The 15,708-nt window shown below is 33.6% G+C and overlaps 1 long non-coding RNA gene across 1 annotated transcript; it reads right to left on the reverse strand.

Moving 5' to 3' along the window:
• Positions 1-261: 261 nt before the first annotated feature.
• On the reverse strand, positions 262-6,071 carry LOC146997952 (uncharacterized). Its single transcript, XR_015040171.1, has 4 exons — positions 5,944-6,071; positions 4,757-4,869; positions 2,599-2,641; positions 262-486 (listed from the first exon to the last, which is right to left on the reverse strand). It is a non-coding gene; the product is annotated as an uncharacterized LOC146997952 (long non-coding RNA).
• Positions 6,072-15,708: the final 9,637 nt, after the last annotated feature.

The raw sequence follows: 15,708 nt of genomic DNA on the forward strand, positions 1-15,708 counted from the left end.
TTTTTTTATCAAATAGCTTTATGGTATTAAATGATTTAAAAAGAGGCAACTGGACAAAAGAAAGCAATTAGAAGTTGGCTAATTTTTTTATTAATTTGTTGTCAAATGCTGTGCATTTTAGATTATGCTCATATGATGACAATGAGTTATTTAAATTATAAAATTATTATGAACATATCCCACATAAATTAACAAGTATAAAATTTCAAGTTGTTTGAAGTATTATGAACTGTAATACTTGCAAAAGAAATACACATGAAATTAATTTAAGAATTAGGTTTATTTTACAGGTATTCAAAAACTGCAATTACTGTTAAACAATAAAAACTAACATTAAATCTGAAGAGCATATTTTTTTCAATAATAAAATTCAACATAGACTTCATGCAGCTTCGCCATATTTGTTCTATAGTTCGCTGTCTTTAATATCCTGCTCGATTTTTGTAAAAGTGAATTCTTTGTCACCCAATGTTTTGAGAACAGCTCCTAAACAAGAAAGAAAAATTTGTAATAATTTCACACTTCAGATGTTTTCAGTTTTTAAATATAGTTGAAGTATTAAAAGATGCATATAAAATGCACTGAGTATTTCATATTTAAAAATTTACATTTTAGTAATTAAAAATTTAATTTTATACTATCACAGTAAGCTTCAATTATATACCTTACACAATGCCTATAATTTCAAGTAAAAAATACTTAAGATTTGTTTAGAACTGCAAGGTTGAGAAAGTCTTTAATGGCTATGTTTGTATTTAAGTACATGAGAAAAAAACTTAAATTTGTATTAATTATATTGCATTAGCCTTTTCAATTTTACTCCTACATATAGTAAAGAATATTCGCTTTCTTACAGATAACTTTTTCTTAAATAAAGAGTAAGCAGAAAACTAATCACAACACTATATACATATAACAGAATACTCCATAAACATATACATGTCATTAACATACGTATATGCATTAACAGGCTATTTTACACATTTCAATAAACCAGAAACCAATGCACAATCAAAAGTATTATCAGTAAATTCCTCCAAAATCAGAGCAAAAATCTTTAATTATGATAACAATGGCATATCAGTTTGCAATATAAAATATTTCAAGTCTACATTCATGTGCATTCTAAGCAAACATAATGCTGAATAACAATAAAATTATAAATACCATAAAAAAGTTAAGAGCCACGTAGAATGATAGCAAGACTAAATGAAGTCTTCCTTCAAAAATTTGCCTTCCTGTTTAACATCTCAAAATAGGGTTACTGCTTTCACTAACTAAATTTCCTGTCTTGGCAAAATAAAAATTGTCACTTCTGTTGCAGGAAATATTTGCTGCAAACTTTGTATGCAAATAATCCAGTGAAAAAATTTCAGTTGTGGCTTGAATATTTTCTTTATTAAATAAATGAAAAATTGCCACATAATATTAATTTATGATCCACATGAAGCTTTTTACCTCTACCATATCATGCAGCTATTTTAAAATATATACTCTCATATAAAAGCCTCAGAATTTTTTTACCAATATTAATGTAGTATAAATCATTAATAAATCTTCTAAAAACAGCCCCAAAATTTCTGAATTTGATACCCAAAACATAATTCTATGTAACTGTTAATGTATGCATTTGCTTGCACATACTTAAAATGAATTATACACACAAAAACTTAACATATTAACTTTAATAAATTCTTAATTAGTAGGATAACTCAATTAAGGCAAAATATGAAAGAAATCTACCTGATGGAATAGTTGTAAAAGATATATTTAAAAAAAGCTAATATTGTTTACCTTACACATGGCAGAAATTGAGTAAACTGAATGCAGCTGGATTATTTATTAGGAATAGAAGATCAAAGTACCAAAGTCACACTAGGGCTTTAACCATTTGGGTGCAAAGAAGCACCTCAATTTAAAAAAGAATAATTTAAAAAAGCTAATAGAATTTTATAACTTTTACAATCTAGTACAAATATTAGACACATAAACAACACTAAATGCCATTATTTACTTGCATATTTTCCTTCTTTGTGTACTTTACTCCTTAATTTTTCAGGATATGATTTAGAAACAGAGTTTTGGTAAAAATGTATACTGGTAAAAAAAATATTGCTGAAACTGATAAGTCCTTTGAATTATATACTATAGTGCAAAGAGGGATGGAATATGTGACTAAATATGATAAATCAGATTACAATAACATTAAACAAATAACATGAAAAACTGAAAAAAGAAATTTTATTTGAAATTATTTTTTAACTCATGGAAAGACAGACAGTATTTCCAACTTATTAAATTCAATTATATTTTACCTTCGTCAAACCAATATTGGTAAGAGAGTTGTATTTAAGCTCGGTGCTAAGCTAAAACTGCTTTCTTGCCTAATTTTATACTACTGAAAATACCGGTAATTGTCAAAGTTATTCATACTCAATATGTGTAAGATTATTAATGAGTTGCCAAACCTCAGTTAACCATCTAATATACTACATTCAACATTATTATTTTTCTTTTTGAATGTCAGGTTTTCATTATTTCTGCCAATATATCTGTAACAGGACATAAAGATTGAGTTAATGTAGAATAGAAAATTACCTTGCAAGTTAGCACCTTTACCTTAGTGGCAGTACTTCATTCTCTAGAAAAAACATTTTAAATTATTATACTTAAACAAAAAAATCATATTTGTTACAGCAAAACATCATTAACACAATAAACCAGAGTTGAATGTAAATCTAGTTTAACTCCATTCTTGAAAACTAGTTTATTACTTTCAATTTAATTTTAAAATAATAAAAAATAAGGTACGTATTATGATGACTACCTAGATATCTCGCCTAAACTGGCAATCCTTGTAGGTTATACAGGTTAACCCTAACATAGGTTATAGAGGGCACTAAGATAGAGAGTATTAATCCCACACTAGGGACTCTTAACATTTGGTGGGAACAGTTTGAAAAGTGAAACAGATATTTATAGTGAACCAATGCAAAACAAAAACATTAGTTCTTTAGGGACAAAGCCCCTTTAGACTAATAAATACGAGTAAATTAAAAGCTTTTAGCTATTTTTTCTTCTTGTAAAAAATAGACATACATAATATTTTTAGAAAATAACAGTACTTTAAGCATGCATTTTCCACATATTTAACACAATAATTCATTCTAGCTCTGTTGCAATACTGGCAAAGGTACTCCTCCGTTATTTAGGATGGGATTCAGAAATGTACAATGAAACCTCGAGATATGAGGAAAGTATGAGCAAAATACGAGCATTAATTTGAGTAACGAGCAATGAGCCAGGCTGTTGGTATGAGTGGTGCCATTTCCCTATCCGGCTCAACTCGGGGAATCCCCTCATCAGATCACTCAGTGTTCTTTTATATACGTGTTTGTGCACTTGCAAGTTAATTGTTTTGACATTTAACATGAAAATAATTATTTCAAGATGCCTCGCAAGAAGATTGTTGCCTCAGATAGTGCTGCAAAGAAAAATAAGAAGGCCATGGAAGTTGATATCAAGAAAGAAATCGTAGATAAACATAAGCATGGTGACGGAATTGGCGAAGACTTGCGGCCTTTCAACATCGAAAATCTATACTATTCTGAAGAAGGAAGAAATTAAGAAACCTGATGTAGCCAAGGAATTATCGTTGCTTCCAAGAACCATAAAAGTACTCCTAGATGCTGAGAAGCTGTTGTTGGTGTGGATTAATGAGAATGAGTTAAAATGTTGGTAACAAAGTTAAACTATTGTTATATTATTTACCAGTGTTATTTATTAGGAAAAATTGACTTGATATTAAAATGTTGATATTTTTTGGGGGGTGGAACAGGTTAACTGAATTTCCATTATTTTCAATGGGGAAGCTTGTTTCTAGATACGAGAAATTCACTATACCAGTTGAATGCTGGAACGAATTAAACTCGCATCTCGGGGTTCCACTGTAGATATGCAAACATGTGTATATGCATGTATGCGCATATATGTGTATAAGTATACACATACATACATAAAGAATATACACATGCACACACGAGCACCTACATTTAAAAATGCATGCATATAAACACACATTTCTGAATCTCCTGATAGCAGAATACCTACATGAATCATAGGATTTACATTATTCAGTTTCATTAGAATTCTTAAATGCAGAGGATTTACATTAATCAGTTTTATTAGAATTCTTAAATGCAGAGGATTTACATTAATCAGTTTTATTAGAATTCTTAAATGAAATCTTCACTATCCGAAAATTCAGTTTCATTTCCAGCTGAAACTGTATCATGACAATCTCATTTATATTATTTCCCTCTAACAACTTAACATTTTGAAAACCTTTTCTATTTCATGGAAAACTAATGCTACATTAAACATACATTTTCTAAATCTGAAAATTTTAAGTTAGCTTAGAAACTGTAATCATTCTTAAAAAAGTTTGATTTATGCAGATGTTAGATCAATAAAATTACTTTCCTGTGAAAAAGTAATATGGCATTGAACAACACGATTTTACACATCAAGATATACTGAGTGAAAATTCCTGAAATGTTTTATTTCTTGGTATCTCTGCAAGAATTGTATAAATAAGACTACCTCCCTTTTATAAAAAAAAATGTTTAGTAAATACTATGAAGAAAATTGGTTACATTATTTACAGTTCATAATTAATAGAAAATAAATCATTTCTTATCTTATCATAATTTATTTTTATCACATTCATAAACAGTACTAATTTAAACAAACATACCATTATGATTTCAATAACTATGAAATAGAAAATCCAAATCTGCATCTCTGATGGTCTAGTAGTAGATTGGACGTCTCGTTTACTACAATTCAGCAGGGTGCCGACTCCCCAGACTGTAATATATATATATATATAATTAATTTACAAGGGAAAAAGCAACAAAAATATAAACAATTTCTTGGTTTTATATAAGCATTTCTGCACATTTACAATTTAAATTTTTTTAACTATCTAGTTATATCAAAATACATGATTTAGTAAAATATAATTCAAATAATTTAAAGTATTTTAGATCAAATACTAATTTTTCAATAAATTTTTTCATGCAAGTCTAATAATCAACATAACTATCAAATTTTGACTTCGAAAATTATGTTTAGAGAAACTTGAAGCTGCAGTAAATAGTAATAAATTTATTCAAAACTGAAAGTAAAGCATTCTTACTTTATTTTCTTTCTTTAACTATGGCAGATCTTTTAAAACAACAAAATCAAACAAACAAAAAAGAAATGCATTCATGAAAGGACTTAGGACTTACTTATTATTCATGAAAGGATATATTTCAGTAATTACAAGTGCATAAAAATTCAGTATATATATAAAAAAAATGAACACAGATTTGGAACAAAGTACCTGTGTTTCTATGGCATAAAGTTTCCTTTTTTAATAGCACAATATCTTTGAGTTAAAGATTATATATTAAAGCAAATTTATAAAACTAAATTCAAAAATAAGAAATTAAATTATTTTTAGGGAAAACACTAAGCAAATAAAAAATTTTGAATTTCATAAATAAATGAAAGTTACATGCTTTATTTTTTGGCATAAGGTAGATAACATTTCCATAACAGATTTCTGAACAATTAGTCATGTTAATATTGACTTTCTTTTTCCATTAAAAGCTATTTCCTGCTTAATTAGTAAGTAGTAAATATTAAAACGTTTGAGTAAAAATAATATAACTATAAAAAGGTGAGACACATACAAAAAGGAGTGACACAAACAGTAAGAAACAGACTAGTGCAAAATTTAACAGTACCAAATCCTGAAAATGAATCATTAGGCACGTACACAAAAGAACAACACATGGAAAATCACATTTCCTACACAGACGCTATTTATAAAATTTTATATAGGTGAAAAAAAGTACGAGTATTAAACACTGAAAATATAAAATATTCACTTACTTTCTTCAAATAATTAGTAACTTCGATGGATTCAGTCACAAACGCCAATCCACGAACAAACAGTATTCTTTGCGACTTTACCATTCTTTCCGACCGCCATTGCTGAGTGCTGACTTCACAAATATCCCGCCACAACCGGAAGTAGAAAGTGTCTGCTTTGCCATTGGTCAGTGAACAAGAATTGCAACGCTTTTTTTTCTTTATAATTAAACATATTAAGAAAGCCTCTAAATAAGCATATGAACTTACTTTTGCATTATATAAATTTATATTCACAGCATCTCTGTATTAAGGTAATAATTAAATTTTTCTACGAAAAATAGAAATGTGTGTATATGCGCATGCTCAGTTTATAATCGTAAATCCGGTTAATTTTTATAGCATAAAATTAACTATGCAAATTTTGAGTTCATTTAACTGGACCCTTGTACTTATTCTGTAGATCTCCATATTAAGAATATCTTTAACTGTTTCAGGAAAAATATAAAATATAATATAATTATTTATTTACATTATTTATTAATTTTTTCCTCATATAAAAATTATTAAAATCGCTATATCATTTTTTCCGTACATTAAACAAAATTTAAAAAAATTAGCCTCATATGATTTTTATAACAAAGATTAAAGGAACTGAAATATATGTAAAATATCAGGATTCAGCTTGCAATTTCGTAAAGTTATTATTATTATTATTATTAAATAAAAATATTAGTATATCTTTGATTATAATTAATGATCCTTTGGTCTACATTAAACTATTGTTCAAGAAGTTAAACGTTTTCGAGCATCTTCTGCTGTATTTATTATTCTATTCCTCGACATGAAAGATTTGCTAGTCTTATTCCAATTCAATTGCCCACATTTGCTAAATAAAATAAGGAGAGTATTGTACCAAACTCAGTAAGTACACAAATTTAATATACAGCTTATTCCAGTTAAATGGGTAATAGGATTTTCATAAAAGAAATTAAATTGTGTAAATTAATGTAAGTGTTGATATGAATAAAAATAACAAATTTGATATAAGAAAATAAATAAGTTATTTTGAAGATGTTTGAATTAAGAAAATATAATTTTTTGCAAAAATGCACGTAAAGATTTAGCTCACATGTTAAAATTTATAGAAAAATTTTAGCCTCATATATGAATGCCCCTTTTTTCATGTTCGTGGACGAGGAAAACAAAGTGAAATGCCAGAAATACACTAAATATTTTGAATTAATAAACTTCATTTTCAATCTTTTTAGACTTCGTATAATATCCGTAAAAGTGACGAATGAAATATACCATAAAGGCAGTAGTTTCTTTCAGAACATTAGGATTCGTATAATATGCGTAAAAGTGACGAATAAAATATACCATCATGGCGGTAGTTTTATCAGTACATTCGGATTCGTATAATTTTCGTAAAAATAACGTGTGGAAAATAACGATCAAGAGTTAACAGTAACTTCAGCCTTTTTCATTCGTATAAATTTCGTAAAAGTAACGTGCAAAAAATACCATAACCTTATTTCAACAAAATTATACGTATATTTTTGGAGACGTGCTGCCTGGGTTTCTAGTATATTCCTATATACATTCGGTTGCATTCAGAAACAAAAAGAATGTCTTTTTGAAAGGACAAAAAACTTTTTGTTAATTTTTATCATGTCTTCTAGACATGATAAAAATTAACTCATCCCCCTTTTGTCTGGGTATGTTGTCTCACCGTTTCTAAAAATAGACCAGAACCCAGTCTTTTCTTGGAATTCTATTCTTTAAAAGGATGAGTCATGTCATGGTCTATTTTTAGAAAGTGGGAGACAACATTCCCAGACAAAAGGGGGGGTGAGTTAATTTTTATCATGTCTAGAAGACATGATAAAAATTAACAAAAAGTTTTTTTTTTTTTTTTTACATCTCAGAATTTTTTTCTGAGCTCTGAAAAATTTTTCCTAGCCGATCCCATTTCGTTTTTCGACTTTCACTTTCAACTCTTCACTTTTCCTATCCACTGTCGTTGGAATTGTGTTCACTGGAGGCTATTTCTTTTTTTGCAATCTCGCTTTTAGTTTTCTCTGAGATTCTTTAGAAATGGCTATACAAATTTCACCATCTATATAGAGATGATGTCCAAACAAAGTCGTCCCCGGACCATCTTGATGACCGAATATGTATAGAAATAGTCTGAAAATGGGCTTGAGGGCCGGTTTCTGGACGATTCCTCTACAAATTCGGCCGCATCCAGAAAAACAAAAATACATCGTTTCTTTTTGGGTGGACAGGAGATGATAAATTTCTTTTCTCTCTCTCCCAAGATTGGAGGAGAGAGTGGCCCAAAAAAATGGGTCTTGGAAGGAATCGAATGCATGTTGAAATGCACTCATTCCTTCCAAGACCCATTTTTTTGGTCTCCTGATTCAACTCTCCAGTCTATGGAATAGGGAAAGCGGAGAATGTTTCCCCTTCCTTAAGCGACTGGAGACCATATCGCATCATCATCATCATCATCACCATCATCCTCTTTCTGATACTTTTCAACAAAGGCTTGATGTCTCTGGATGATTTTGGGGAGATGATGGATCCCGAATTGAGTGATGAAAAAGAGAGGACTCTTTTTCCTTTCTTGGTCGTCTTGCACAGTCTCTCGGAGGGTGATATACGTTTCCCCGTCCTCCTCAATTTTCGTCAGAGGTCTCATGAATATTTTACACATCCAAGGGAAGAGCGACTTGTTATGCAGGGATTTCGAAGCGACGAAGGCCGCTTCATTCGAAGTGAGGACAATCTGGTTCGGTTGACCCCATTCTTTGGAGTAGTTGTCCAAATCGCCTAGTCGAAGAAAATGGTGTCGATTAGGAAAAAAGACTTGGAGAACACTCGTCGTATGCGAGACGTTCGTAGGCAAGAGAGTCAAGATATCTTTGGCATTCCAGTACAGGAATCCTAGATCCACATACGCGTGCACGTAATAGTCATCGTTATATTCCAGTTTGAGCAGCATGGCTTTTGTGTCTTTTTTTTCCGTTCTCAAGGCGAAACACTCGTCTGATATGAACAAGAGCTCGCTGGCGATCCGTTTATATAGACTCCTCAGAGAGAGAGAGAGAGGGAGAGGGGAGGAGGAACAAGGTTGATGAATTCTAAAATAAAAAAAATGATAACGAAATGAGATCGGCTGGCAAAATATTTTCAGAGCTCAGAAAAAAATTCTGAGATCAAAAAAAAAAAAAAAAAAAAAAAAACTTTTTGTTAATTTTTATCATGTCTTCTAGACATGATAAAAATTAACTCATCCCCCTTTTGTCTGGGTATGTTGTCTCACCGTTTCTAAAAATAGACCAGAATCCAGTCTTTTCTTGGAATTCTCTTCTTTAAAAGGATGAGTCATGGTCTATTTTTAGAAAGTGGGAGACAACATTCCCAGACAAAAGGGGGGGTGAGTTAATTTTTATCATGCCTAGAAGACATGATAAAAATTAACAAAAAGTGTTTTTTTTTTTTTTTTTTTTTTTTTCATTTCAGAATTTTTTTCTGAGCTCTGAGAAATTTTTCCTAGCCGATCTCATTTCGTTTTTCGATTTTCACTTTCAACTCTTCACTTTTCTATAAAAGCATTCCACGTTTCTGTTCAGAACAGTGTCTCTCTCTACCCAAATCTGAAACCCTAGTCACGAGAGAATATGAGACTAGAAAAATAGTTTAGCTTATTGATCTAAAAAATGTCCCATGCTAGAACTGAGAATTATAATCAGAGCGGGGCTTTCCAGTATCCACTTCCAAGATTTTAGATTTGTCATGGGTGACATGTTCCCAAATTCATAAATTCTTCAATTATAGTCCCCTTCTTTGACAAATGGCTAAGAAATTCTTAAAGAATATCATGATAAAGATTTAGCTATCTATATATAACATTATGTTTTCTTTTCAAAAACAAAATCCAGTTTTGATCGAAATGGACTTTACGCACAATTTAATGTATCCCCCCCTTTCCAAGATTGGTTTGAAGAAGTGATCAAAAAAAATGGGTCTGGAAGGAAAAGGGTGCATTTCGAGAAAAGAAAAGAGGACCCTCTTTTTCTCGCAATGCACCCCTTTCCTTCCAGACCCATTTCTTTTGCCTCCTCAGAACACTCTTTCTTTTCTCCTCCCTCTCTCTCTTAAGAGGGATTGAAAGAAAGAGGCTAGATGGAAAAGTTTCTTTTTTTTTTCTTTCGAGAAGATAAAAAAAATTTGGAGGAGGAGCAAATTTTTTTTGGGTGGTGGTGGTTGTTTTTTTTAGAAGGTGATAACTTTAGTGACATTTAAAGAGACCACCAGAGGATCCGTTTGAGTCTCGACGACCTTTTCTTGACGGGGGTCTGTCTGGCAATAAGCGCTGGCATATTGTTTAGGGTAAGTAGAAGAATCCGTCATGCCTGGATGAGGCGGTATGTAGCGCACTCCCAGATTAAAGAGGGTGATGAAGGGAAATTTGTCCCCCGGATAGAGCAGTCGGTAAACGGGTTGATTGGGTACAACTCGAACCAGCGGCTGAGTTAAAATGCTATACACCCAGGCCAGAAGCTGATTATTTTTAGGATTATTTTCGGCCAGATGTAACATTTCTTCGCTGGAGAGGACATATCCCTCTTGAGAACTGCCGAGACTCTCAAGATCTTTTATTTTCCTGAAGACGTGGTGTTCGTCGAAAAACACGGAGAGAATGTCCCAGGTTCTTTTACTGGAAGTATGAATCAGAGGCAAAATGTCCGTAGCGTTCCAAAACAATCTTCCATCATCCACATAACAGCGAATGCTCACAAACTCATTATATAAGACGCGGATCATCATCTTGAGTAGAAATATGGATACGCACAGCAGTCTCTCTCTCTGGGAAATAGAGTCTGTATTCCACTCGCCTCTCTATATATACGAGAAGACCACGTGATGGGCGACGTGACGGTTGACTTCTAGAAAAAAAAATCAACTTTGTCTATCTCTCTCTCTCTATGACCTTCTATTTTTTTCCTAAAGGACACCCCGTCACCTTTTCAAAGGTCATGGGATTGAGAGGAACGAAAGAAAAAAAAACAACCATCCTTTGTATACTACCTATGACCTTCTCCTAGAGACCCCTGTCATTTTCTTCTCGAGAGCTACGTGATGAAAGCTTTTTTTTTTATTCTAAAGTTTATCAACTTTGTAGACACATGACCCCGTCACCTTCTCAAAGGCCATGTCGTATGGAATGGGACCCTTTTGGTTTTTTCTTTTGAGAAAATAAAAAATAAAACAACTCTATAATCATCTCTCTATGACCTTCACAAACACTCATGTTTTATCATTTTTTTTATTTTAGAATTCATCAACCTTGTTCCTCCTCCCCTCTCCCTCTCTCTCTCTCTCTGAGGAGTCTATATAAACGGATCGCCAGCGAGCTCTTGTTCATATCAGACGAGTGTTTCGCCTTGAGAACGAAAAAAAAAAGACACAAAAGCCATGTTGCTCAAACTGGAATATAACGATGACTATTACGTGCACGCGTATGTGGATCTAGGATTCCTGTACTGGAATGCGAAAGATATCTTGACTCTCTTGCCTACGAACGTCTCGCATACGACGAGTGTTCTCCAAGTCTTTTTTCCTAATCGACACCATTTTCTTCGACTAGGCGATTTGGACAACTACTCCAAAGAATGGGGTCAACCGAACCAGATTGTCCTCACTTCGAATGAAGCGGCCTTCGTCGCTTCGAAATCCCTGCATAACAAGTCGCTCTTCCCTTGGATGTGTAAAATATTCATGAGACCTCTGACGAAAATTGAGGAGGACGGGGAAACGTATATCACCCTCCGAGAGACTGTGCAAGACGAACAAGAAAGGAAAAAGAGTCCTCTCTTTTTCATCACTCAATTCGGGATCCATCATCTCCCCAAAATCATCCAGAGACATCAAGCCTTCGTTGAAAAGTATCAGAAAGAGGATGATGGTGATGATGATGATGATGATGCGATATGGTCTCCAGTCGCTTAAGGAAGGGGAAACGTTCTCCGCTTTCCCTATTCCATAGACTGGAGAGTTGAATCAGGAGACCAAAAAAATGGGTCTTCGAAGGAATGAGTGCATTTCAAGATGCATTCGATTCCTTCCAAGACCCATTTTTTTGGGCCACTCTCTCCTCCAATCTTGGGAGAGAGAGAAAAGAAATTTATCATCTCCTGTCCACCCAAAAAGAAACGATGTATTTTTTTTTGTCTGGATGCGGCCGAATTTGTAGAGGAATCGTCCAGAAACCGGCCCTCAAGCCCATTTTCAGACTATTTCTATACATATTCGGTCATCAAGATGGTCCGGGGACGACTTTGTTTGGACATCATCTCTATATAGATGGTGAAATTTGTATAGCCATTTCTAAATAATCTCAGAGAAAACTAAAAGCGAGATTGCAAAAAAAGAAATAGCCTCCAGTGAACACAATTCCAACGACAGTGGATAGGAAAAGTGAAGAGTTGAAAGTGAAAGTCGAAAAACGAAATGGGATCGGCTAGGAAAAATTTTTCAGAGCTCAAAAAATATTCTGAGATGTAAAAAAAAAAAAAAAAAAAAAAAAAAAAAAAAAAAAAAAAAAATTTTTTGTCTAGAAACTTATCATGTCTAGAAAAAAAAACTTATCATGTCTTCTAGACATGATAAAAATTAACAAAAAGTTTTTTGTCCATTCAAAAAGACATTCTTTTTGTTTCTGAATGCAACCGAATGTATATAGGAATATACTAGATAGCGCCCTCCCCTCCGAGGCCATTTTAAGTATATCTCTATACAAATTCGGTATAAAATTGTCCGGGGACGACTTTGTCCGGAGACGACTCTGTCCGGGGACGACTCTTTTTGGACTCAACCATGACGTCATTTTAATATAGTGGAATGTGTGTAGAAATAGTCGGAAAAAGGACTCGAACGCCCGTTTTCAGTATATTCCAATACAAAATTGATTGTCCACAACATAAAAAAAGACATCATTTTTTTCTTGGATAGAGCTCCATTTGTATTTGAATATACTGAAAACCGACTCGAACGCCCGTTTTCAGTATATTCCAATACAAAATAGGGCAGTCCACAACAAAAAAAAAAGACATTTTTTTCTTGGATGGAGCTCCACTTGTATTAGAATATACTGAAAACCAACGTGAACGCCCGTTTTCAGTATATTCTAATACAAAATAGGGCAGTCCACAACATAAAAAAAAGACATAATTTTTTTCTTGGATGGAGCACCACTTGTATTGAAATATACTGAAAACCGACTCAAACACCCGTTTTCAGTATATTCCAATACAAATTGGCAGTCCACAAAATAAAAAAAGACATCATTTCTTTCTTGGATCGAGCTCTATTTGTATTGAAATATACTGAAAACCGACTCAAACACCCGTTTTCAGTATATTCCAATACAAATTGGCAGTCCACAAAATAAAAAAAAAGACATCATTCCTTTCTTGGACCGAGCTCTATTTGTATTGAAATATACTGAAAACCGACTCAAACACCCGTTTTCAGTATATTCCAATACAAATTGGCAGTCCACAAAATAAAAAAAAAAGACATCATTTCTTTCTTGGATCGAGCTCCATTTGTATAGAAATAGCCTAGAAATCAGTTCGAACGCCCGTTTTCAGTATATTGTAATACAAATGAAATGACATGAAAAATGCAAAAAGAGGAAAAGTAGCCGACCTTGACCGAAATTCTATTCCAAAAGGGGAAAACTTGTATCCAGGTGGGCCCACAGCACGGCCGGAACTCAAGCGAAACTCGATAGGTTGAAATCGATCCATTAAATAACATTCTTAACAAACAGTAAAGTTTTATTCACATCGAGTCGGCTGGGAAAAGTTTCTGAAAAATAAATTACCCCCCTTTTTAGTCTGAAAATTTGAAAATTGGTGTCTTCAATTTTTGAAAATTTTTGAAAAATTGAAGACATCAATTTTCAGACTAAAAGGTTTTTTTTTTTTTTTTTTTTTTTTTTTTTTCAGCCAGAGAAATTTTTCTCCGGCTCTCAGAAATTTTTCCGCACTCGACTGGATGAATAAAACATCCCCGTTTCTTTAAGAATGGGCTCACTGTTAACTATTTCAGCATTCGACGTTTCGCGTCCAATAATAACTGCCGGGTGTTCAAGAATGCAGATGCACCTACTAGATTTTCTACAGAGAAGCTTGACTGGATGGAGAGAGTGGATAACTTTTTCCAAGATTCTCGACTTTGGACCGTCAAGAGGTAATGGATCTTTTTTTTTTTTTCTTTTAAGAAAATTTATGGATAGATTCATTTCTTTTTGAATGGACCTAGAAAAATAGGACAAAGTTCTTTTCCAAGATTGGATGAGAGAGGGACCCAAAAAAAATGGGTCTCGGAAGGAATCGAATGCATTTGCACTCATTCCTTCCAAGACCCATTTTTTTTGGTCTCCTGATTCGTCTCTCTCTCTCTCTTCTCAGTCCATTTCCAAAAATATAGGGAAAGCGGAGAACCTTTCCCTACTTATTTCTAAAAATCTTTTCTTTATTTTTTTTCTCCTGAGTTTATGTATATATCAATTCAAATACTTTTGAGAACGGTCATCCCAATTCTCTGTCGTCTTTTCGGTTTCATCGTCCCAACACTCAGTGGACATAGTCTCAGTCGATTTTGGAGCATGGGTCGTCCGTTCATTGTCCCAACATTCAGTGGACATAGTCTCAATAGATTTTGGAGCATGAGTCGTCTGTTCATTGTCCCAACACTCAGTGGACATAGTCTTAGTGAATTTTGGATCATGAGTCGTCAGTTCATTGTCCCAACACTCAGTGGATTTTGTCTTTGGATCCTCTGAAGATATTTTGGGGGTCTCGTGAAATTCTTTGAAAGGTTCGTCCCAACAGGCTGCTGGATCGTAATGGGGAATATTTTCAGGTATGTCTCCCCAACCCTCCGTCTTCCTCGAGTTATTGGAGGAAGTTGACGAAGTAGAAGAGCCCATCAAGTTTAAAGGCGTATGCTCATCCGGATGTTCCATCACTTTGAAACAGGACAGATTATCCCATTTCTGGATGAGGTTATCGTACGCTTTTGAGGACGGATCCTTCTCTAACTGATCGTAGGCCTTATCAAAAGCTTGCAGAGGATTGTCTGCTTCCTCCTGAATCCTCTCCTCTTTCTCCGTTCCGTCTGGATAGACGTGATTGATATGAAAATCTCCTTCCGTAATATGCCATCGATAGTTGCGCACTTTGTTTTCGGCACAATGGAAATATTTCATCCTTTGATGATGTCGGGCACATTTTTCCCGATACTTCCAAATGATTCCATCTGGCACATAAATTTCCGTCACGGGTTTTTGATAATCCAAGGCTTTAGCAAAGAATTTAGCTTTCTGGCATCCCACCACATAAATCGTGGAGAAGCTGTGAGTGAGCGATTGGAGAATGCGTCCTAAATGGTTGTAGGGAATATGACCCTCGTTCCAACGAAGTCCGTGCCGGTTTCTCGTCAGCCAGGCATTCGTCTTTTGGTTTTTTTCACTCAGTTGGTGGAAGGGGTGAGGAGGAGCAAACGTCAACGATCCCACGGTCAAAAAATCTTTTGTCGCATAGCCCAATTCTTTTAAAACGTAGGTAAATTCACCCTTCTTGTGGTTGTAGGACTGGAAACCCTCTAGATCGAGCACGATAAAGTTTTCCGAACACGCCATGGCGATGAATACGGTGATGTCTTCCACAAACAGGAGCAAAAAAGAGAATCGAAAAGGTATATATG

The sequence above is a fragment of the Stegodyphus dumicola genome, chromosome 3, assembly GCF_044657685.1.
Source record: "Stegodyphus dumicola isolate Sdum_Otavi_A_Nest chromosome 3, ASM4465768v1".
NCBI lineage: Eukaryota > Metazoa > Arthropoda > Arachnida > Araneae > Eresidae > Stegodyphus > Stegodyphus dumicola.